This window comes from Sus scrofa, chromosome 17, assembly GCF_054392235.1.
Source record: "Sus scrofa isolate SSC_HxYL_T2T_F1_AM1 chromosome 17, Sscrofa_HxYL_maternal_Yorkshire_Landrace_v2.0, whole genome shotgun sequence".
Lineage (NCBI taxonomy): Eukaryota > Metazoa > Chordata > Mammalia > Artiodactyla > Suidae > Sus > Sus scrofa.
The window spans coordinates 12,177,889-12,201,908 of NC_139399.1; the positions used below are offsets into that span (position 1 = coordinate 12,177,889).

At 40.3% G+C, this 24,020-nt stretch overlaps 1 protein-coding gene across 8 annotated transcripts in view; it reads right to left on the reverse strand.

Moving 5' to 3' along the window:
- The window catches only part of MTMR7 (myotubularin related protein 7), a 122,126-nt gene that overhangs the window by 85,942 nt on the left and 12,164 nt on the right, over positions 1-24,020 (reverse strand). For 2 of the 8 annotated variants that reach the window (XM_085002964.1, XM_085002965.1), the window contains one exon: positions 4,422-4,566. The exons of 5 other annotated variants lie outside the window; for them this stretch is intronic. The gene's annotated coding sequence lies outside the window, so the exon portion shown is untranslated. Of the gene's footprint in view, positions 1-4,421; positions 4,567-4,630; positions 4,759-24,020 lie in introns of those variants that run through there. One more of the 8 variants, XM_085002966.1, reaches the window with a different exon arrangement.

Sequence of the window (24,020 nt, forward strand, 5' to 3'; positions counted from 1 at the left end):
AGGGTACTTGTTACATGTATTTCTAAAATTCCACCAATCTCCAAAAAATCCAATAAATAAAGCTACCCACTGCAAAGGGTATATGCTGTGTGACATTAGCTTTTAAAAGAGAAAAAAAGTCAATCAACTTTCCAATATAGATAAGGATGTTTTAATCCAGCTAAGGTCAAGGTAAAGGAAATATCTGGATGATTTTCAGATAGCTTTGAATGCCTATAAATGGGCAGGATGTCGAGTTTTTGTCTACCTGTACAACTGTTAAAACAGTTGATGTGACTGACATTTAACTAGATTTTTAAAATTCCCTGAGGGGCACAATAAAGCTAAAATAGTTAATGACACAGCCCCATAGCTACTAAAGAAATGAGAGTGCTAGCAATTCCTGGAAAAGGCAGAGAAAAGAAAAAGGGAGCCCATTTTTGCTCAGGGGAAACTAAACGTTATGCCAGCAGCCAAACTCATAAATAAAAAGTGAGGCACTTGAGAGTTCTGCACAGGGCCCATATAATTTATTTTGGTAGAATGACCCTGAATGTGTAGGCTTAAAAGAACATGCGCTGTTGAACAAGTAGGCAGTCCCAGGATTTATTTCAACACCACCTTAAAATAACCTCAACCAAAAATACCATTTTCAACAAGCATAAATAAGAGAAAAAGAGGAAGAAAGAGATTAAGAGGAAAATAAATGAAGAACAGATGCTAAGTCCATTGTGATTCAAAGAATAAACGTACGGAGCAATCTATTAAAGACGGCACAAGCGTCATTTTGAAAAATAAAATAGTCTTGGAAGAATAAGACCTAGCTAGGAAGCAATATGGAAAGTCAAAGGCTTATTTTATGATGATGATGATTTTGCTCTAAAGATATTTCTAAAATTCTAAGATGCTTCTGAAGTTGACATATGTCTGACAAAGGCACTGCTCGGCAAAAAGACTAAACCGTCTACTTATATAGCTCTTTGGGAACGATGGGAAAACATTTTTCCAAATGCCAGTTGTGCCAAGAGGAACTGATTGCTGGTGCAAAGAGAGGAGAGACAGCCCAGCACAGAGAGAACCTAGTTGTGTTGGGCCCCTCACCCCTCCCATCATCCCCTGGCAAATTCCAGTGCCAGAGGACCAAGGAGTACAGCCCAGCCGCCCGGCAAGGCCAGCTACCAGCTCACTTACATGTTCCCAGATCTCACCCCTGGGCTCCGAGCCCCCAAGGACAGACTCCGTAATCGGCATCACATTTTTCTCTCTCTCCTCCTCTACGACAGTCCTCGGGAGCCCATCATTCCCATTCTGGGAAATGAGGACAGGGCAGAATGCCATGCAGACACCGAGATGGGGAAGCCTCTTATGAGGCCCAATAAGAAAGGCTGCACAACTGCTCTGTCAGAGGAGCTCTGAGAGCCCTGAGAGCATGAGGATATCATGCAGCATGGCATGACCCCTCCATCTCCATAGCCAAGACCCACCTCCTGAAGGCTGCCTTTGCTCCCCTATCCCAGTCCACAGAAACCACCCTCTCTCCTGTGAACTGCTATGACACCTCTGGTCAGTACTGTTTCTTTCCCATTTACTCTACACCACCTTGTTACATGCTGGGTATTTTTTTTTTTCCCCGGTCTTGTTAGGACTGCTTTCATGGCATATGGAAGTTTCCAGGCTAGGGGTCAAATCGGAGCTGCAGCTACCAGGCTACACCAGAGCCACAGCAACATCGGATCTGAGCCACATCTGCAACCTACACCACAGCTCATGGCAAGGCAGGATCCTTAACCCACTGAGTGAGGCCAGGGATTGAACCCAAATTCTCATGGATACTAGGCAGGTTCATAACCCACTGAGCCACAGGGGAACTCCTGTTACATGCCATTTTTAACGGAACCACTCCAGTTGTTTCCAAGAGTGTATACGCTCAAGGAAGGCACCAGTTCTCCATCTGCAACCCTCCTGCAACACCATGAACAATGCAGACCCACACTTGGATGGAAACTGCGGGAAGAAAGAAAAAGGAGACGCAGTCCTTGACTTATCGGCTTCCTGAAGCGATGGACCATGACCATGTTTTAAGGGATTTACAGGAACCCTGGACAGGAGGTTCCTTAAGGACAGGCACCGTGTTTTTTCATCTTTGTACCCTAAGACTTAGCACAGGCATGTGCTAAAATATTTGTCCAGTGACTGAAAATGACTAGCATTATGGTGAAAAAAAGTATTCGAGGGATCACAGGTAGAATCAGGTACAATTAATCAGGAATATTCTATTACTGAATTTGAATTTTGGACAAGAGGGTAAGGGAGGTCCAACGGAGGAAGATGTTGCAAGGACAAGAAACGATGAAGAAAGGCAAACAGAAACTAAACCACCAAAAAACTTCACCTGCAAAAGTAAAAACTAAAACTAAGGGCCATGGGAACAGGACTATTTCTTTTTCTCCTCATAGCTGGGGTATAGTATGCAGCTGTGGCTGACAAGCGTTTCTTTCTTTTTTTTTTTTTTTTTTGTCTTTTTGCCATTTCTTGGGCCGCTCCTGCTGCATATGGAGGTTCCCAGGCTAGGGGTCTAATCGGAGATGTAGCCACTGGCCTACACCAGAGCCACTGCAACACGAGATCTGAGCTGAGTCTGAGACCTACACCACAGCTCATGGCAACGCTGGATCCTTAACCCACTGAGCAAGGCCAGGGACCGAACCCGCAACCTCATGGTTCCTAGTCGGATTCGTTAACCACTGTGCCACGATGGGAACTCCGACAAGCGTTTCTTAAAAGGTGCTGTGGGAACAAAGCAGCAGGTTAAAAAATAAAATAAAATAAAATAAAATAAAATAAAATAAAAAACAGAGATGCACCATTAAGCTAGATTAGAGATTTTTTTTTTTTTTTTTTGCTGTTAAGGGCTGCGCTCTCAGCATATGTAATCTCGCAGGTTAGAGGTCAAATTGGAACTGCAGTTGCCAGCCTACACCACAGCCACAGCAACAGAGGATCTGAGCCACATCTGCAACCTACACCGCAGCTCACAGCAATGCCGGATCCCTAACCCACTGAGCCAGGCCAGGGATTGAACCCACATCCTCATGGATACTAACTGGATTCATTTCCACTGTGCTACAAAAGGAATTCCCAAAATTTTTTTTTTTTTTAATCCAACTAGTCTTCACACTGGGAAGACATTCCCAGGTGATGTAGAATCTGTCAAGTTTCAAGAAACTTTAGGTCACTTTGCTATAGGTCATACATTCTTTACATGATTTCTATGCATGAATACATAGCTTTTTGTAACATTCTTTATTTTAAAAGTTGAGACTGTTTTAGATACCACGTCCTGCCAGTTTCCAGGTACACTGTAGAGCCGAACTTGGAGTTACTGGGCAAGATTTTTTTTCATGCTGTCATATGTAATGTTTTGTGAGAATTCTTGGAATTAAAGTTTGGGTTATAGTATTGCTTCACTTTTTAAAGCCTGGTTTTCCTTGCAAAACTAAAATATGTGAACTTGGTACTAAGTCCAGGTATAACATTTTTATCGGAAGTAATATTTATATTTTCTTGTAAAGTACTTTTGAATCAATAAAATGTTAGCATAAACAAGAAAGCACTGAACCCTAGCCACTAGACTTCCAGGGAACACTAGCATAACTGTGTTAAAAAAATAAGACAGCTGTTACCTAGACTTATTGCAATCAGTTTACAATGTATATGAATCATATTGTACACCTGAAAATAATAATACTGCTAGAGGTCAATATACTTGAATAAAAAATGTTGGAAAAAAAAAAAAAAAAGATGGGAGTTCCCATTGTGGCACAGCGGAAACGAATCCAACTAGTATCCACAAGGACGAGGGTTCAATTCCTGGCTTTGCTCACTGGGTTAAGGATCTGACATTGCCGTGAGCTGTGGTGTAGGTCATAGACACACCTCTGATCCTGTGTTACTGTGGCTGTGGCTGTGGCTGTGGTGGGCAGCTACAACTTTGATTCAACCCCTAGCCTGGGAATTTTCATATGCTGCAGGTGTGGCCCTGAAAAAAAAAAAAAGAGAGAGAGAGATGTATCGAGTTCTCTGGTGGCTCAGCAGGTTAAGAATCCGTCATTGTCACTGCTGTGGTACAGATCTGAACCCTGGCCCAGGAATTCTACATGCCATGGGCATGGCCAAAAAAAAAAAAAGAAAAAACAAGACTGTTGAAAGATATGAAGCTTGGATACAGTCACATTAAGCCATTATCTTGATTGATTCATTCAAGGAATATTCACTGAGCACCTCTACTCTGCGCCAGGCACAGGGCGTTCTGGGTGCTGGGGATTCTGCAGATGACATTATTTCCCACAGGAAGCTTACATTCTGCTGGGGCCGGGGGGAAGGGTAGACAAGGGAACAGGCAATAACATAAGCAAGCAAAACAAGCAAACATAAACGCATACCAAAAGGTGCTAGGGAGGAAATTCCAGCAGGATAAGCAGTTGGGTGGGAAGAAGCATGAGCACAGCCAGGGGACTCCTCTCCAATAAAATGACTGGGTATTTCAGTAGAGACCAAAATAAGTGAGAGAGCCAGCCACAAGGATATCTGGGGAAAGAGCATTCCAGACAAAAGGAACAATTACAAGGCCTTGAATAGGAAGATCTTTGACCTGTTCCAGGTGCTACAAGGCATCAGGACATCTGGACCGGAGTCAGTGATGAGGAGGGGCTGAGGTGCAACAGGCAGCTAGGGCATCTGTAGGGCCTTCCAGACGATGCCAGGGCATTGGCTTTCACTCTGAGTGAGGTGAAAAGCAACTGAAAGGTTTACAGGGAAAGAAAGGTAGCAGGATTTGGCAAATAAATCTTCTAAAAGTGGAAGATTTTCCAAGATCTTGGCTTACTGAGTATGAATATGTTGCAATATTAAACTACTTTTTAATTCTTGCCTACAATATAAGTTCCATGAAATTAGGGCAGCCTGTCTTGTTCACCACTTGATGGATCTTCGGGGCCTAAAACAGTACCTTGCCTATAGGGAACACTCAAGGAACAGCTGTTGCAGGTCCAAGAGAATGAATAAATGCACTCACAGGGTCTTTGAATCGATTCGCTGAGCTCAAGAAGGCAGAATCCCTTTCATAAACCACCGCCCCCACACAGGCTGAACAGCTCACTTCCACATGGAAGTCTACTGTGCCTTGAACGTATGAAATACTCTGTGCTTTGCTACATGCCCCGAGGAGTGAAACTTTCCTTCAGCACTTGGCAATAGATTTCTTTCTCCGGGAATCTGTGATAAGCAATGTTTTAATACACGAAAAAGAGAAGAAAAGTAAACATACAATTTTTATAAAGTTGTCATAGCCTGCCACAAAACGTTAAGTGGGGGTTATTTTTAAACTATTTTAAATGGCTGTGGGAGGAAGGGTTGGGTTAATGTCCTGGGAAGTACTTTAACTCCCAAAGGCTTCAACTGTCCACCAGGGGAAAGAGCACCAGAAAAAAAAACAGTTTAGACTATCCCTGGCCTAAGAAATATGGTACAAAATGAGCTTCTTGGCCTCCCTCTGAGTGTAACAGAAGAACACAAAACGGAACCATCACACGGGACAAAGTCACGAAATCCTGAGTGTTTGGTCAAGAGGTTTAATTTCATGCATACTTCACAGCTTGTCCTGTTCAGAATGGAAAAACCAATAAAAATAAACTTAAAATAAGGATGAGAAAATGTATGTACATCTGTTCTATGAAAGCAAGCATTCCAGACACTGTTTGCCTGTGGAGACAGGACAGAAGTGATGACCAAACCTATCAATCAATACTGTGAGTTCAAGTGGGAAAGGCTGAAAATCAGTAATAAACAAATAATGTCCAAAGCACATGTTCATGGGAGGTTACAGGTTCATGTCTTAACCATTCCTCACAACCATTCAAATAATTGTTCATGGTGTTTATGCCTTAATTGTATCCCTTTTGAAAACTTTAATGGTGACACCAATGCTACCATGTTACTGTCATACACCGAAAAAAAAAAAAAAAATTGGACAAATCCATAGAATGTACAACACCAAGCATGAACCCTAATGTAAACTATGGGCTTTGGATGATAATGATGTGTCAATGTAGGTTTATCAATTATAACAAATGAACCACTCCAGTGGGGGAAAACAGTGATTACAGGGGAGGTTATGCATGTGCTGGGGAAGGGATATGTGGAAAATCTCTTACTTAATGCTCAATACTGCTGTGGACCTAAAAATGTGCCTTAGAAAGTGTTTTTACAAAGCAAAGGATTTGAGGGGGGAAGGATCAAGATGGCGGAAGAGGATGTGTCGCTCACCTTCTCCCACAACCACATAAAGCAAAAATTTACATGTAGAACAACTCGCAAGGAACATCTACTGAACACTGGCAGAAGACCTTAAACCTCCAAAAAGAGCAAGAAACCCTGAGTAGAACAAAAGAAAAAGAGAAAATAAAGAGAGAGAGAGAGAAAAAAGGAATTAGGATGGGACTAGCACTCCTGAGAGGGAGCTGTTAAAGAGGAAAGGAACTCTCATCCTGGGAAGAAAACTAACCAACTGGGAGATCAGACAAGACGGAGGGACATCAAAGTCGCTGAGAAAAGTGCAATAGCTGGACCAAGGAGGGCAAAGCAGGGTGAGAGCTGCACAGATAATCTGCACCACTGTCCCGGCCACCACAGACTGAGACACTCAGGTGGGGGCTGGGCACTGAGACTCAGGCTCTGGAGGTCGGTTCCAGGGAGAGGACTAGGGTTGGCTCTGTAGGGACAGCCTAAGGGGCTAGGGAGCAGTGTGCCATGGGCTGGGAGTGGAGCGCCACAGCCGAGAGACCCGGAGGGGATGTCTGGGCCTGCAGAAGAAGCAAGGTGCCACTGTAGGGGAGGGTGAGAGGAGTAGGGGAAGATCGCCATAGGAAATCTCTTCCCCTGTGCATACGCAGACTCTGACTTGTGCAGGCTCCAGGAGACCAGGTGCCTCTTGTGTGGGCTATGGGTGGCCAGGCACCTCTTGCATGGGCTAAGGGCAGTGGGGGGCTAAGTGAGACATGGTGCCTCTTATGTGATCTACAGGAGGCAGGGATAAACCACAGCAGTCATCTAAGAAATCAAAGGGGGGCATGGCCTGCCACCACTAGGGGGTCTGTGAACAGGCTCCATCTGTGTTCCCAGTGTCCTCAGATGTTGGCAAAGAGGGCACTGCAACCGAGCACCAACTGTTGTTGCTCTCACTCCCCTGGGAACATGCCCACCCTGCTGCTGCTGCCAAATGCTCTGGGCACCACCTACACATGCCTGATCAATGTCACTTCCCAGGACCCTGCAACTAGGAGCAGCCTGTGCAGCACCTCCTAAGTAGACTAAGTGGGACCAGGTGCTTCTTGCGTGGTCTACAGGTGATAGGGGCAAACCACTGCAGTTATCTCTGACTCCAGAGGTGGGCGTGGCCTGATACCACTAGGGGTCCAAGAATAGGCACCACTTGCAGCCACAGTCACCTCAGAGAGCACCACAGAGGATGGCATTGTGACCGAACACCACCTGTTGTTGTTCTTACTCCCCGTGGAACTCACACACTGCCACTGCAAGTGCCATGTGCTTCAGGCACCACCTAAATCTGCCTGAAGCTCATCACCACTTCCCAGGACCCTGCAACTAGGAGTTGCCTGCACCACCTTCCTGCAGGTGCTTGCTATTGTCAAGAGCCCAGCAATTAGGCACTGACTACTAGCCCTGCTCATTGCCTTCTCCCTGGGGGATAACACACAGCGCCCTATCAAGGGGATAACACCCTGCTCACATTGAGGAAAGAGACAGCAAATATCCAAACTGCCATGCCAAAAATAAATAGTAACCCCCCCCCCACAAAATACAAAGGGGCACTCTTGCATAGAAATAGCCCTCCAAGACTATGGTAGTTGGTTTCCCTAAACTCACAGAATAAGAAAAATAAACACAAAATGAAGAAGCTCAGGAACCACTGCCAATTAAAAAAAAACAGGAGAATTCACCTGAAGCAGCAAACAACGAAACAGACTTCTACAGCCTAACAGACACTGAGTTCAAAAAGGAGATATTGAAAATACTGAAGGAATTACGGGTATGAAGGAATTAAGAGCAGATATAAACAGTAACACAGATTACTTTAGAAAGGAACTAGAAAATAAAAGGAAGAGCCAAGAAAAATTAGAAAATTAATTTGCAGAGATACAAACTGAGTTAAAGGCACTAAAGAAAAGAATGAATAATGCAGAGGGATGAAATGGTGACTTGGAAAAGAGAATAATGGAAATCACCCAATCAGACAGCAGACAGAAAACCAAATGAAAAAACATGAAAGCAATATAAGAGATCTTTGGGATAATATAAAGCTGGCCAATCTACACATAATAGGGATTCCAGAAGGAGAAGAAAAAGAAAAGGGGGTTGAAAATATATTTGAAGAAATGATGTCTGAAAACTTTCCAAATCTAAAGGAAACAGCTATCAAGATACGGAGGGCCCCAAATAAGTTGAATCCAAACAGGCCTACACTAAGACATATTATAATTAAAAAAAGGCAAAAGTTAAAGAGAAGATTCCAAAGGCAGCAAGAGAAAAATAAAGTATTAATTATAGTGGAACCACCATAAGGCTATCAACCAATTTCTCTACAGAAACACTACAGGCCAGAAGAAAGTGGCAAGATACATTAAAAGTTCTAAAAGGGAAAAATTGCAGCCTAGAATACTCTACCTGGCAAGAATATCATTTAAAATAGAAGGAGAATAAGGAATTTCTCCAACAAACAAAAACTAAATGAGTACAGCAATATTAAACTCATTCTAAAAGAAATACTGAAAGGGCTTTTCTAAATAAAAAAGTAAGAAGAAATAAGATGGAGGAAATCACAATTGGAAAGCAATCACTTAAATAACCCAGTATACAGGACTAAAAGGGAAAAAAAAAAAAAAAACAAGACTTACTATAAAAGGGATGACAAACACAATGGATAAACACAAGGAAAAGCAAAAGGACAAAAATGAAGATGTTAAAAAAGAACTCCAAAATCACAGAATCTGGGAAAGGAAAGTAAGAAAATCTAAACTCTTTTTTAAATAATGTGTTTGATCCTATGTGAACGATCAGGCTAAAGCAAGAGGATATAGGAAGGGCTTAACATACTTAAAAAATAGGGCAACCACAAATCAAAACCAAACACATTCACAAAACTAAAAAAAAGAAGAGGACACAAGCAAAAAAATTAAAGGAAATCATATGACCAAAAAAATAAAGGAACAAAGGAGAAACATTGAATCAACTGGAAAAGAAGGTGTAAAATGGTAATAAAGACATACTTATCAAAAATTATCTTACATGTCAAAGGACTGAATGCTCAAATCAAAAGACATAGAGTGGCAGACTGGATCAAAAAGCAAGAGCCCACAATATACTGTCCACAGAGACTCACCTTAGGGCAAAGGACACAAATAAATTGAAAGTGAGAGGATGGAAAAACATATTTCATATGAATGGAAAAGACAGGAAAGCAGGAGCTGCAATACTCATATCAGACAAAATAGACTTCAAAACAAAGGCCATAAAGAAAGACAAAGAATGACACTATTTAATGATAAAAGGATCCATTCAAGAAGAGGATATTGCACTCACCAATATATATGCCCCAACATAGGAGGACCCAAATACATACAACAAATACCAACAAACATAAAAGGAGAAATTGATGGGAATACAATAATAGTAGGAGACTTTTTTTCTTGTCTTTTGTCCTTTTAGGGCCATACCAGTGGCATATGGAAGTTCCCAAGCTAGGGGTCTAATCGGAGCTGTAGCCGCCAGCCTATGCCACAGTCACAGCAATGCCAGATCCAAGCCACGTCTGTGACCTACACCACAGCTCATGGCAACACTGGATCCTTAACCCACTGAGCAAGGCCAGGGATCGAACCTGCAACCTCACAGTTTCTACTTGGATTCATTTCTGCTGCGCCACAATGGGAACTCCAACAGTAGGAGACTTTAACACCCCACTCACATCAGTGGACAAAACATCTAGACAGAAAAATCAATAAGGCAACAGAGATCCTAAATGACACAGGAGAAAAATTAGACTTCACTGACATTTTCAGGACATTATATCCAAAAAGATCAGAATATACATTTTTTTTTCAAGTGCACATGGAACAGTCTCAAGGATTGACCACATACTGAGGCACAAAACTAACCACAACAAATTTAAGAGTATAGAAATTATTTCAAGTATCTTCTCTGACCACAATGGCATGAAACTAGGAATCAACCACAGGAAAAGAAATGAGAAAAAACTGACTAAATGGAGACTAACAACATGATACTAAAAAACCAATGGGTCAACAAGGAAATCAAAATGGAAGGATGTTACAAACAATTATTTGCCAACAAATCTGACAACCTAGAAGAAATGGACAACTTTCTAGAGACTTATAGCACATGAAAACTGAATCAAGAAGAAATATATCAATTGATCACTAGAAATGAAATTGAATATGTAATAAAAACACTCCCTACAAACAAAAGTCCAGGACCAAATGGCTTCACAGGCAAATTCTACCAAACATACAAAGAACTTATACCCATTCCTCTTAAATTTTCCAAAAGGTTAAAGAAGGAACACTCCCAAAGGCCTTCCAAGAAGCCACCATCACCCTACTTCCAAAACCAGACAAAGATATTACCAAAAAAGAAAATTATAGGCCAGTATCTTTGATAAATATAGACAAAAAAATTCTCAACAAAATCTTAGCCAAACGAATCCAACAATATATAAAAAAGATCATACACCACGACAAAGCGGGATTCATCCCAGGTTCATAAAGATGGTTCAACATACGCAAATCAGTCAACATCATACACCACATTAACAAAAGAAAAGTCAAAAACCACATGATCATCTCAATAGATGCAGAAAAAGCATTTGACAAAGTCCAACATCCATTCATGATAAAACTCTTACCAAAGTGGGTATAGAGAGAACATACCTTAACATAATTAAAGCCATTTATGACAAACCCACAGCAAATATAATACTCAATGAGAAAAGCTGAAAGCCTTCCTGGTAAAATCTGGAACAAGACAAGGATGCCCACTCTCACCACTTTTATTCAACATAGTATTGGACGTCCTAGCCACAGCAATCAGATAAAAAACAAAGGAAGGAAAGAAGGAAGGAAGGAAGGAAGAAAGAAAGAAAGAAAAGGTATCCAGATTGGAAAAGAAGTGGTAAAACTGTTATTCTACACAGATGACATGATATATTTAGAAAACTCTAAGGACACCACACAAAAACTGCTCGAACTGATCAACAAATTCAGCAAAGTAGCAGGATACAAGATTAACATTTAGGAATTGGTTGCATTTCTGTATACTAACAATGTAATATTAGAAAAGGAATATCAAAATATAATACCTTATAAAATCACACCCAAAAAAATTAAATACCTAGGAATAAACCTGACCAAGGAGGAAAAAGACTTATATGCTAAGAACTATAAAACATTAATCAAGGAAATTAAAGAGGATTCAAAGAAATGGAAAGATATTCTATGCTCCTGAATTCGAAGAATCAGAATTAATATTGTAAAAATGGCCATCCTACCCAAAGCGATCTACAGATTCAATGCAATCCCTATCAAATGACCCATGACATTTTTCAAAGAACTAGAACAACCAATCCAAAAATCTACATGAAACCACAAAAGACCCAGAATTGCCAAAGCAAACCTGAGGAACAAAAATCAAGCAGGGGGCATAACTCTCCAGGACTTCAGGCACTATTAAAAAGCCACAGTCATCAAGACAGTATGGTAATGGTACCAAAACAGACATACAGACCAATGGAACAGAACACAGAACCCAGAAATAAACCTAGACACCTATGGTCAATTAATCTTCAACAAAGGAGGCAAAAATAAAAAATGGGAAAAAAGTCTTTTCAGCAGTGGACAGACACATGTAAATCAATGAAACTGGAACACACCCTCACACTATGCACAGAAATAAACTCAAAATGGCTTGAAGACTTAAACGTAAGACAAAATACCATCAAAATCCCAGAAGAGAACATGGGCAAAACATTATCTGACATCAATTGTATAAACATTTTCTTAGGTCAGTCTCCCAAGGCAACAGAAATAAGAGCAAAAATAAACCAATGGGACCTAATCAAACTGAGAGCAAAGGAAACCATAAAAAAAACCAAAAAGACAACCTACAGAATGGGAGAAAATAATTTCAAATGAGGCAACTGACAAGTGCTTAATCTCTAAAACATACAAACAACCTATACCTCTCAACAGCAAAAAAAAACAATCCAATTGAAAAATGGGCAGAAGCCCTGAATAGACATTTTTCCAAAGGAGATACACAGATGGCCAAAAGCCACATGAAAAAATGCTCAACATCACTAATTATTGAGAAATGCAAATCAAAATTACAATGAGGTACCACCATGCACCAGTCAGAATGGCCATCATTAACAAGTCCACAAATAACAAATGCTGGAGAGAGTGTGGAGAAAAGGGAACCTTCCTGCACTGTTGGTGGGAATGTAAATTGGTAAACCACTATGGAAAACAGTATGGAGGTGCCTCAGAAAACTAAATATGGACCATATGACCCAGCAATCCCACTCTTGGGCATATATCCAGACAAAATTTTCCTTGAAAAAGACACATGAATCCATATGCTCATTGCAGCACTATTCACAATAGCCAACACATGGAAACAACCTCAATGTCGATCGACAGATGAATGGATTAAGATGCAGTGTGTGTGTGTGTGTGTGTGTGTGTGTGTGTGTGTGTATACATGCACACAATGGAATATTACTCAAGAATAAAAAAGAACAAAATAATGTCATTTGCATCAACATGGATGGAACTAGAGACTCTCATACTAAGTGAAGTAAGTCAGAAAGAGAAAGACAAATACCGTGGGACATCACTTACATTAGGAATCTAATATACAGCACAAATGAGGCTATCTATAGAAAAGAAACAAACTCATGGACTTGGAGAACAGACTTGTGGTTGCCAAGGCAGGGTGGAGGGAGTAGGATGGACTGGGAGTTTGGAGTTAATAGTTGTAAACTATAGCATTTGGAGTGGATAAGCAATGAGATCCTGCTTATAGCACAGGGAACTACATCTAGTCACTTGTGATGGAACATGATGGAGAATAATGTGAGAAAAAAAAAATACATATATATTATGTATGACTGGGTCACTTTGCTGTACAGTAGAAATTGACGGAACATTGCAAATCAACTTTAATAGAAAAAATAAAAATCTTAAAAAAATGAACTGACAAGACGGAAAGACTCTGTCATCATGGAGAAAAAAAAAGAAAAAAGAAAAAAGAAAAGATTTGAAAGTTATTTCTCCAAGAAGACACACAAATAGCCAATAAGCACATAAAAAGGTGCTGAGCACCATCAGCAGTCAAGGAAATGCAAAATCAAACAACAACAGACCACTTCACGCCCATTAGGATACTTATAATCAAAAAGACAGACAAGTGCTGGTGAGGATGCAGAGAAATTAGAACCCTCACACGTTGCTGTTGGGACTACAAAATGGTGCAGCCTCTTTGGAAAACAAGTTTGATAGTTTCCTTTTTTTTTTAGATTTTTTTTTTTTTCCGTCTTTTTGTCTTTTGTTGTTGTTGTTGTTGTTGCTATTTCTTGGGCCGCTCCCGCGGCATATGGAGGTTCCCAGGCTAGGGGTCCAATCGGAGCTGTAGCCACCGGCCTACGCCAGAGCCACAGCAACGCGGGATCCGAGCCGCGTCTGCAACCTACACCACAGCTCACGGCAACGCCGGATCCTTAACCCACTGAGCAAGGGCAGGGACCGAACCCGAAACCTCATGGTTCCTAGTCGGATTCGTTAACCACTGTGCCACGACGGGAACTCCTGATAGTTTCTCAAAAGATTAAACATATAGTTACCATATGACCCAATAATTCCAATCCTAGGCATACACCAAAGGGAAGTGAAAATTTATGTTCACATAAAAACTTGTATCTAGGGAGTTCCCGTCGTGGCGCAGTGGTTAACGAATCCGACTAGGAACCACGAGGTTGCGGGTTCGGTCCCTGCCCTTGCTCAGTGGGTTAACGATCCGGCGTTGCCGTGAGCTGTGGTGTAGGTTGCAGACGCGGCTCGGATCCGGCGTAGGCCGGTGGCTACAGCTCCGATTAGACCCCTAGCCTGGGAACCTCCATATGCCATGGAAGCGGCCCAAAGAAATAGCAAAAAGACAAAAAAAACAAAAAACAAAAAACTTGTATCTAAGTGTTCATAGCAGCGTTATTCAAAATAAACAAAGAGTGGAAACAACCCAAATATTTATGAATTGATGAATGGATAAACAAATGTGGCTGAATCTACACAACGGAATATTATTCATCAATAAAAGGAATGAAGAATTGGAGTTCTCTTGAAGCACAGCAGTTGTTAAGGATCTGGCGTTGTCACTGCAGCAGCTCGGGACACTGCTGTGGTTCAAGTTTGATCCCTGGCCTGGGAACTTCCGTGTGCTGAGGGTGTGGCCAAAAATAAAAAAAATAAAAAAAAAAAAAGGAATGAAGTATTGATACAGGCTACAATATGGATGCGTTACGCTTGAAAGGATTACACTAAGTGAAAGAAGCCAGCCACAAAGGACCACATGCTATACAATTCCATTTACAGAAAATGTCCAGAGTAGGCAAATCTGTAGAGACAAGAAAGTAGATTAGTGTTTGCAAGAGTGTGGGAAGAGAGAAATGGAACTGATGGGTATGAAGTTGGGTATTCATAATGGGAATGAAGTTTCTCCTCCGGGTGATAAAAATGTTCCAAAATTAGATAGTAATGATTATACAACATTGTGAATATAACAAAACCACTGAATTACAGGCTTTAAAAGGGTGAATTTTATGGTTATGTGAGTTCTCATTTTTAAAAGTATGCCTAAAGTGGAAAAAAATCACTTATCTAATAAAGAAGTGGCAGAGTAAGAGTATAAACTGTGGTTCCCCTGACTTCAGAGCCACACTGCCCCCCTAACCATGCTAATAGTTGATGTCATCTTGCCAAATCAAGTATAGCTGGAATTCACTCATTCATTCATTCAACATATTCACTCAACCCACTCAGTATTTACTGAGTACTGGTTATGTGCTAGGCAATGTTTTTACTTTTTTTTTTTTTCCTCAATGGTGGTAAAATACATATAAAATTTACCATTTTAACCATTTTAAGGTGTACAATTCAGAGGCATTAAGTACATTCATAGTATTGTCTAATGACCTCCATTATCTCCAAACTTGTTTATCACCTGAAACAGAAACTTTACATCTATTAATAACTTTCATTCTCTCTTACCCCAGCCTCTTTTAACTTTTATTCTCCTTTGGTCTCTAAGAAGTTGCCCATTCTAGATCATGTAATATTTGCCCCTTTTTGTCTGATGTGGTTCACTTAGCAAAATGTCTTAAGGGTTCATGCATTCTGTAGCATGTATTAGCACTTTGTTCCTTTTAATGGCTAAATACTATTCCATTGTGTGCATGTACATTTTGTTTATCCATTCTTCTATTGCTGGACACCTGGACTGCTCCCATCCTGTCTACTATGAATAATGCAGCTATGAATATGGGCATACAAACATCTCCTTTTGTCCCTGTTTTTAATTCTGAGTGGCATATATGTAACAGCGGAATTGCTGGATTATACTGTAATTCTATGTTTAAATTTCTGAGGGACCAAAATTTGTTTTCCACAGCAGCTACACCATTTTACATTCCTTCCAGCAATGTCCAAGAGTTCTAATTTCTCTATATCCTTGCCATCATTTGCTATTTCCAGTGTTTTTGTTTTTGTTTTTACAACAGCCATCCTAATGGGTATAAAGTGGTATTCCATTGTGGTTCTGATCTGCATTATGCTAAGAATGATGCTGGACAGCTTTTCATTTGCGTATCTTTGGAGAAATGTCTATTCAAGTCCTTTGCCCAGTTTTTAATTGAGCTGCTTGCTGTTTTTTGTTATTATTGAGTTATAAGTCTATTTGTTCGCTTTTTGAAAATAGAAGCAAATACCTGAATGAGAGAAAGCAAAGCAAAGCATTATTCACATTACAAAGAAACCATCTAGCATAGTAAATATGCTGGAGGGAGCTGCCGTCGTGGCGCAGTGGTTAACAAATCTGACTAGCAAATATGCTGGAAAAAGTATTTGTTTAGAGTCCATCCTGAAAAGTGATACGCAAAGGTGGTAAAGAACAAAAATTAAACTACTGACACTATTACGTATGCACAAAAGACATAATTCAACATTCAACTGAAAATAATTCAATGTTAATTAGTCCTTAAAAACAACGAAATCCGTAGAGATCTCTGACCTAACATAAAAGCATATAGTTTATGAGAAAACTGTCCAGAATTTGTACTTATTGACTGAATTTATTTACATCGGACTATTGCAAAAGGACTTGAGGAGTTCCCGTCATAGCACGGCAGTTAACAAATCTGACTAGCATCCATGAGGATGCAGGTTCAATCCCTGGCCTTGCTCAGTGGGTTAAGGCTCCGGCCTTGCTATGAGCTGTGGTGCAGGTTGCAGATGTGGCTCAGATATTTCCTTGCTGTGGCTGGGGCATAGGTCGGCAGCTACAGCTTCAGTTCAACTCCTAGCCTGGGAACTTCCATATGCCACAAGTGCGGCCCTGAAAAAGCAAAAAACAAAAAACAAAAACAAAAACAAAAACAAAAAAAAACAAAGACTTTACAAAAAAAACAGGCCTATTAAAAAAGCACACCACTCTTTGTACTGACATCCTGTAGTTCCTCAAGGGGGTACCCAGAACTTATTAAAGAAATCACCTGTGTCTAGCAGGCATCTCAGAGTCAGTACGTCCAAGACTGAGCCCAGCTCCCTCTCACGCCACCCCCAATCCTCTCTTCCTGCAGCTGCTCCCATCTCAGCAATCCACCCTTCCAGTGGCCCTATCTCTGACTCATCTTTCCTCTCCTCTCATACCTATTCCTTCATTAAATCCTCATCACTCTACTTTTAACTCATGTCCAGGGGATTCCCGCCTCCACTGCTACCCCGGTCCCCTCTTTCCATCTCTGCTGCCCTCCCACCTCCATCCCATTTATTTTTGCCCACGATCCTGTTAAATGTAGGTCAGAGCTCAGATCCCTTCTGTGGATCTCCTCACTCCCAGGGTGAAAGTCTGCACACTACTGGCCCCTGATCCCCTCAAAACTCATTCCCCCAATGATCCCACTCCCTGCCACCACACACAGTCTTCCTGCTCCTCCTGGAAGACTCTATGCACACTCCTACTTCTGGGCCCTCTGTGGTGGTTCTCAGGTAAGTGGATGCCCTGCTCCCTCACTTTTAGGTCTTACCCAAATGTCATTTCATCAGAAAGCCTGGATTATCAGCATATACCAAATAACCATCCTAACTCACTCCCCCCAACATCCCTCTGTCTTGTATTTTGCTATTTCTTCATAGAATTTTCTCCACATTCTCTCTCTCTCTGTCTCACACACACACATCCTGCTAACTAGAAGGCTACCTGGCAGCTATCTGCATTTACACAGTATAAAATGAATATGGATTCTTAAGGTCCATGACCCACAGTGTTTTCGGTGCACCCAGCCCACACTCAGGAAGACCAGACTTAAACTTTTGTTAAACCTACTAGAAGTGAGGATTTCAAGGAATGTAGGTGGTTTCTGAGGAATGCTTAACCACAACTCTTGGGATTATTTGGCTTAGACCATCCATTCCTACTTGGAAAATTAAAGAAAACCTAACTCCCACAGCTATCCTTTTAAGTGACATGTAACCGACTTATCAGCCTTGCTTTTGAAATGAGAGCATGTCTGTGATTACACAGACTACCCCCCAATACTGTTAAATATTGGGTAATGGAAGAACCTTTAACAATTGGGCAATAATCTGTCTTTAGGAAGATCTAAATTCAAACAAAATACTGACATTGGTTCTTTTTGCTACAACCAAAATGCAATAATAAGAAACAATGAGGGGAATGTTTGATAATAAACAGAGGCAGCCCACCAGCAGCCTCAAGGCAAGAGCGTGTGCAGGGCTGCAGAGACCTGGGCCTGCAAGTATAAAGGCACCAAGAATCCAATCACTCGGTGTCTCTCTCGCTCTCAACATCAAACCCAAGACAGCGTTGCTGCTGAGGACACAAACTTTGCAGCTGTAGTGTCTGGTTCTGAATCCTCTCTCTACCCCTTGTAACTGACTGACTTAAGTTATTTCACCTCCATCTCCTCATCTGTAAAATGGAGATAAAACAGTATTTTCCCCATAGAGTTATTGTAAGGACTACTGAATTGAGTGTCTGGCACACAGCAAAGGCTATTTCGGGATTTTTTTCCATCAGTCTTGTTGTTGTATAAACAACCACGAAAAGTATATTTAATCTTGGAGTTCCCATCATGGCTCAGTGGTAACAAATGTGACTAGTATGCATGAGGATAGAGGTTCGATCCCTGGCCTCACTCAGTGGGTTAAGGATCTGGTGTTGCTGTGAGCTGTGGTGTAGGTTGCAGATGCAGCTCTGATTCGACCCCTAGCCTGGGAACGTCCATATGCTGTGGGTATAGCCCTAAAAAGACCCAAAAAAAGTATATTTAATCTCACCAATAAACAAAACTCTGTAAATTAATGAAAAACCACATTTCAAATATCATTCTCAAGAATGAAGGGAAAAAAAAACACTTAACTCTGCTACCCTGCTAAAGCAGACACAACTCTAGAGGAAAATGTAGCAGAATACCTCAAAAATCTTTAAGATAGATACAAAAATGGAAACAGAAAGTATACTGCAGAAATGTAATGGGAGGATCAGTGGAACAACTTAAATACACTGATACGTATCAGTTACTTCCTTCAGTGACAAAATGGAGACAAATATCAAATAGTAAGAGAAACTTATTTAAAAACTGTGACATGTCTGAAATTTCAATCTGTTTGCAACCTAACCAGATAGGCTGCTGCAGTTTCACGATACTGAAGAACGACACAAGACTCCTGGGTCAGAAACAAAGGACTTTGATACTCTCTGCTCAGCAGGAAGAAGGGCTCCAGGTCAGCCTCAGCCGCCCATGCCCCCTCCCCAGTCCAAGAGGAAGAGCAGCTCAGCAGATGCTGCACACAGGGCAGCCCTGTGTCCCAGATGAGGAAACTCAGGGTTCAAGCGCAAGCCATGCCAATCTTCTAACAGGGCTGCTAGCCTGACTAGCCTTTGCCCCCAGGAAAACACTGCCTTTACTATGCCAGACAGCAAACAAATCTGCCCTTTGCCCAAGGAAGGAAGTCTTTTTCTCTTCCAAGGATGTCTGCTATAAAATCATCCTTGACAATATACTTCAGAACAAAGGCGCCGAAACATTTAAGACCCACAAAGACCTAATTGCTTCCCAACACTGACGACCTTATAAATGCATCCACACAATGTGAGACCGTGTAGTTAGAGCAAATCACTTTTCAGAAGGATATTTAATAAAGTGAGAAAAATATTTATGGTCTACCATGACGTGCAAAACACAGGTGCCCACCCCTCAAAGTTACAAACACACACACAAAGAGAGAAAGCAAACCTAATTTTGTTTGATATTGCTTTTCCTTTTTTATGTAAAGAGCTCACAATATATACAAAGTTAACAGCAATTCCTCTTGGGTGCTGAGAATATGCATGGCTTTTATTTTCTTCTTTTTTGAACGAAATTTTCTGTAATGTATTACCTTTTTAATCAGAAAAAAAAAAGGCTTTTTAAAAAAATATACACAAATATGACACCAAGGCAACAAATGACAAAAGAATAACTGGGTGAGGACGACTTGTCAAAATTCAGAATTCTTTTGTTTCAAAGGATACCACTGATAGGGATGGAGTAGGCACAGGTAGTTTGTAGATGTCCTGATGAAGGAAGGATCACAGATAGAGATGGAAAGCTAGGGGATGTTGGGAGCTCACTGTAAGTTAACAAATTGCTCAAATAAGCCATCAGAACAAGGCAGCCTTGCTGGACTAGTGGAGGTGTGAGAATTGCCTCAGGTTGTTGGGTTGGGGATGGGATGAGGCCTGAATTCAGATTCAGATCAAGAGCAGGAGTCTGAGGACAGCCCTTCTGCTGATTTGAATACATGCCTACGGGATACCAAGGAGGAGCTACTATTCCCAGGAAGGGAGAGGCGGTCTTTTCTGAACCCCACCCCCTTTGGATGATAAAACTGTAGCCAACAGGATCCTCCTTGCCTGCCTGCTTGCGTCTCTCACAAGTGTCCTATCTTAATAAATCTATTTCTTGCCTATCACTGTCTGAGTCTGTGTTCTGGCTAGGTTCAGGCTGTTAGTGCTGTCAATTTCACCATCAAGACAGTGAAAAGAAAACTGACAGAATGGGAGATTTGCAAGTCACATATCTGATTAGGGACGTATACCCATAATTTATAAAGAACTTGTGCACCTCAATAATTAAAAATGACAAATATCCCAATTTAAAAAAATGAACAAAAGATCTGAAAAGACAATTCTCCAAAGAAGATATACAAATGATCATTACGCACCTGAAAAGATACTCAATATAATTAGTTATTAGGGAAAGGCAAGTCAAAACCATGATGAGTACCACACCCAGCAGGATGAATAAAATGAAAGAGACAATAACAAGTGTTGGCAAATTTAGAAAAAAAAAATGAGAATTTTACACATTATTGATGGGCTCTTAAAATGGTGTGATCACTTCCAGAAAACAGTCTGTCAGTTCCTGAAAACATCAAACATAGGGTTGCCATATGATTCAACGATTACACTCTTAGAGAAGCGAAATTTTGCCTAAGAGAAATAAAAACATACTCCCCCACAAAAATTTGCACAAAGTTCATAGCAGCATTATCTACAATAGCCCAAAAAACACAACACAAATGTGATAAATAAAATATGGTACAGCCACAAAATGGATAAAAAGACATGAAGTACTACAGGTGCTACCACTTGAATAAACTTTAAAACAGCAAGCCACAAAAGACCACATACTGCAAGGCTCAATTTATATGAAATGTCCAGAAAAGGCAAATACATCAAGTCAGAATGTGGTTGCTGGGGGTAGTGGGAGGGAGAAATGGGGATTGACTTAAGGGTTTCTTTTTGGGGTGATGACATGTTCTGAGATTTGATAACTGTGATGGTTACATAACTGTGAATAAACAAAAACAGAATTATATACTTTAAAAGTTAATTTTATAGATGTAAATTCTATCCCAAAAAAGCTGTTTTTAAGTATATAGACACACACATATACTATGCACACACACACACAAAAAAAACATTGAAATAGAAAAAGATATAAGTGGATAATTCAGAAAAGTAACAAAATGGCCAACAAGCATATTTTCAAAAATGCTTCAACCTCACTAGAAATAAAAATACAATGAAATAATGAAGTGCTATCATGCCCCTTTATCAAAAAATTTTAAGTAATAAAGCAATGGTACAGTGAGAAAGACATGATGCCCTATTTCTGAAAACTGATATAACATTTTTGAAAAGTCATTAGGAAAGATCTATCAGCCATAAAATTGTTCATCTTCTGTGATGCAGTAATTCCATCTAGTGCTCTATCCTAAGGGAGTAATCACATATGCACATAATAATTAATTAAAAAGATATCCATCATAATATTATCGGAACAGCCTTATGGGGAAATGAGTAATGTGATCATAACATTTCCATAGGATAAAAAAATACTCTTCTAAAAGTGTGTTTTCAAAGACTACTATAGGATCAGATAAAAGTATACTACAAAATTGAATTGGGTGATCCTAAACTTCTAAGCAAAAAGTTTGAGCATTCACGCAAAGAAAAAAATATCAGAAGGAAATAATACTCAAACAATAACAGTGGTTCATTTCTATATTTTCCCTAATATAAACTCAAAAGCAAATATACTTGTATAACTTGAAAACATATTATTTTTTAAACACAGATGAAAGAAGAGATAACACTTAGTGCCAACAGTCTAATAACAGTGAATGACACAAAGTAAGCCAATCTTCTCGTGGCTCCACTGATCTCTATCACAGAGAGATCTTGCATACGAGATCAGTACTTTCAAATGGGGGTATGGAATTGTGGCTACAAGTTGTTGAGTTTGACATTAATTCTATGTAAGATTTTAGAATGGCTCCTTTAAGGGACTTTTGTATGAACCTAGAAATAGAAACCAACCATCAGCAGGAGATGTCCCTCAATCATCCGCTGACTACTTCATTTTTTTTTCTTTGATGAACTATTTGGAGAGGTGATAGAATGCCAGTTTATCAAAGAGCAGATGATAAACAGTAGGGAACTAGCACACCCATCACCAGGATGCAGAACCTGAGAAATGAGAGGAAAGTAACTTAAGCTACTAAGAAGTTGCATCCATAGCCTAGTTTCTTTCTTGGATGAGACCATGGATGAGGTACTAGAGGGCAAGGTTGTTAAACAGTGGATGGCACCCAACTGAGAGGAAGAGCAGATGTGCAACAGAGTAAGGGATTAAGCAAGAAGCTAAATCCAATGAGATAATATTCAACAGAGCTAAGTGTAAGATACTCTCATTCAGGCAAAAGGCAGGAGAAACTTGACTTCACAGCCCAACATGTGGGGACAACTTCACTCCTTCCTTCCACAATTAGCTCATCAGAAGGCCACAGAAATGTGGCTTGATGGCTTTTCTTTTCTTCTTTTTTTTTTTTTTTTTTTGCTTTTTAAGGGCTGTACCTGCTGCATACAGAGGTTCCCAAGCTAGGGGTCGAATTGGACTTGCAGCTGCCAGCCTAAACCACAGCCACAGCAACCCAAGATCCAAGCTGTGTCTGTGACCTATACTATAGCTCATAGTACACCAGATCCTTAACCCACTGAGCGAGGCCAGGAATTGAACCCATGTCCTCAGAGATACTAGTCGGGCTCGCTACCTGCTGAGCTACAACAGGAATTCCCCCCAAAAAGTTTTTCTAAACCCTAGGCCATATGAGAAGCTTCCTACTACTGAAAGATATAATAAGAATCCTTATGAAGTCCGTTCCTACTCTCAGTCACTCTACTCTGTACAATAATAAGAAAACTGTACCAGAGATTTTTCCCAAGGGCCCAAAGCCCAAATCTCTAAGAGTGGATACAGTTTGAGCAAACTATACTCAAGTGAATAATATATAATCATTAAAATGATAAATAGGGGAATGACTTCGAAATATAGACTAAATATACAAAATAACAATGAACAAAAAGTTCAATAAGAGAAAAGTTCCCATTGCGGCTCAGCAGGTTACGAACCCAACCAGAATCCATAAGGACATAGGTTTGACAGCTGGCCTCACTCAGTGGGTTAAGGTTCTGGTGTTGCTATGAGTTGCAGGGTAGGTCACAGATGCAGCTTGTATCATGTGCTGCTGTGGCTGTGGTACAGGCCATCAGCTGCAGCTCTGATTTGACCTGGGAACTTCCATATGTCGCAGGTACGGCCGTTAAAAAAAACAGAAAAAAAAAAAAGTTCAATAAGAGAGAAAAGCATGTTATTTATGACTATGTATAAAGGGCATATAATCATAAATTAGAAGTGAATTTGGAGTGATGTAAATATAACCTCATCTCATTAGGTTGTTTCTCTAAGAAATTGTTTAAATGTGTAACAAAAAAATCTGTACTCCCTTTTGAGGTAATCCTATCTCTTCTACCATTTAAATAATAATTTCCAAAGTATCTAGGTTCTGAACACTATATAAATCATTCTAAATTGTTAGATGTACATGAACAGAAGGGATTTAGTGATATAATATATAAGATATAATCAAAGTTCCCTCAAAAATTAAGCAGTTACTACATAACCCAATAAATTCTACTTCTAGAGATAAATCCAGGAAAAATGAAAAGTTGTGCTCTCCCCTAAAACAAATATTAGTGTTTATAGCAGCACT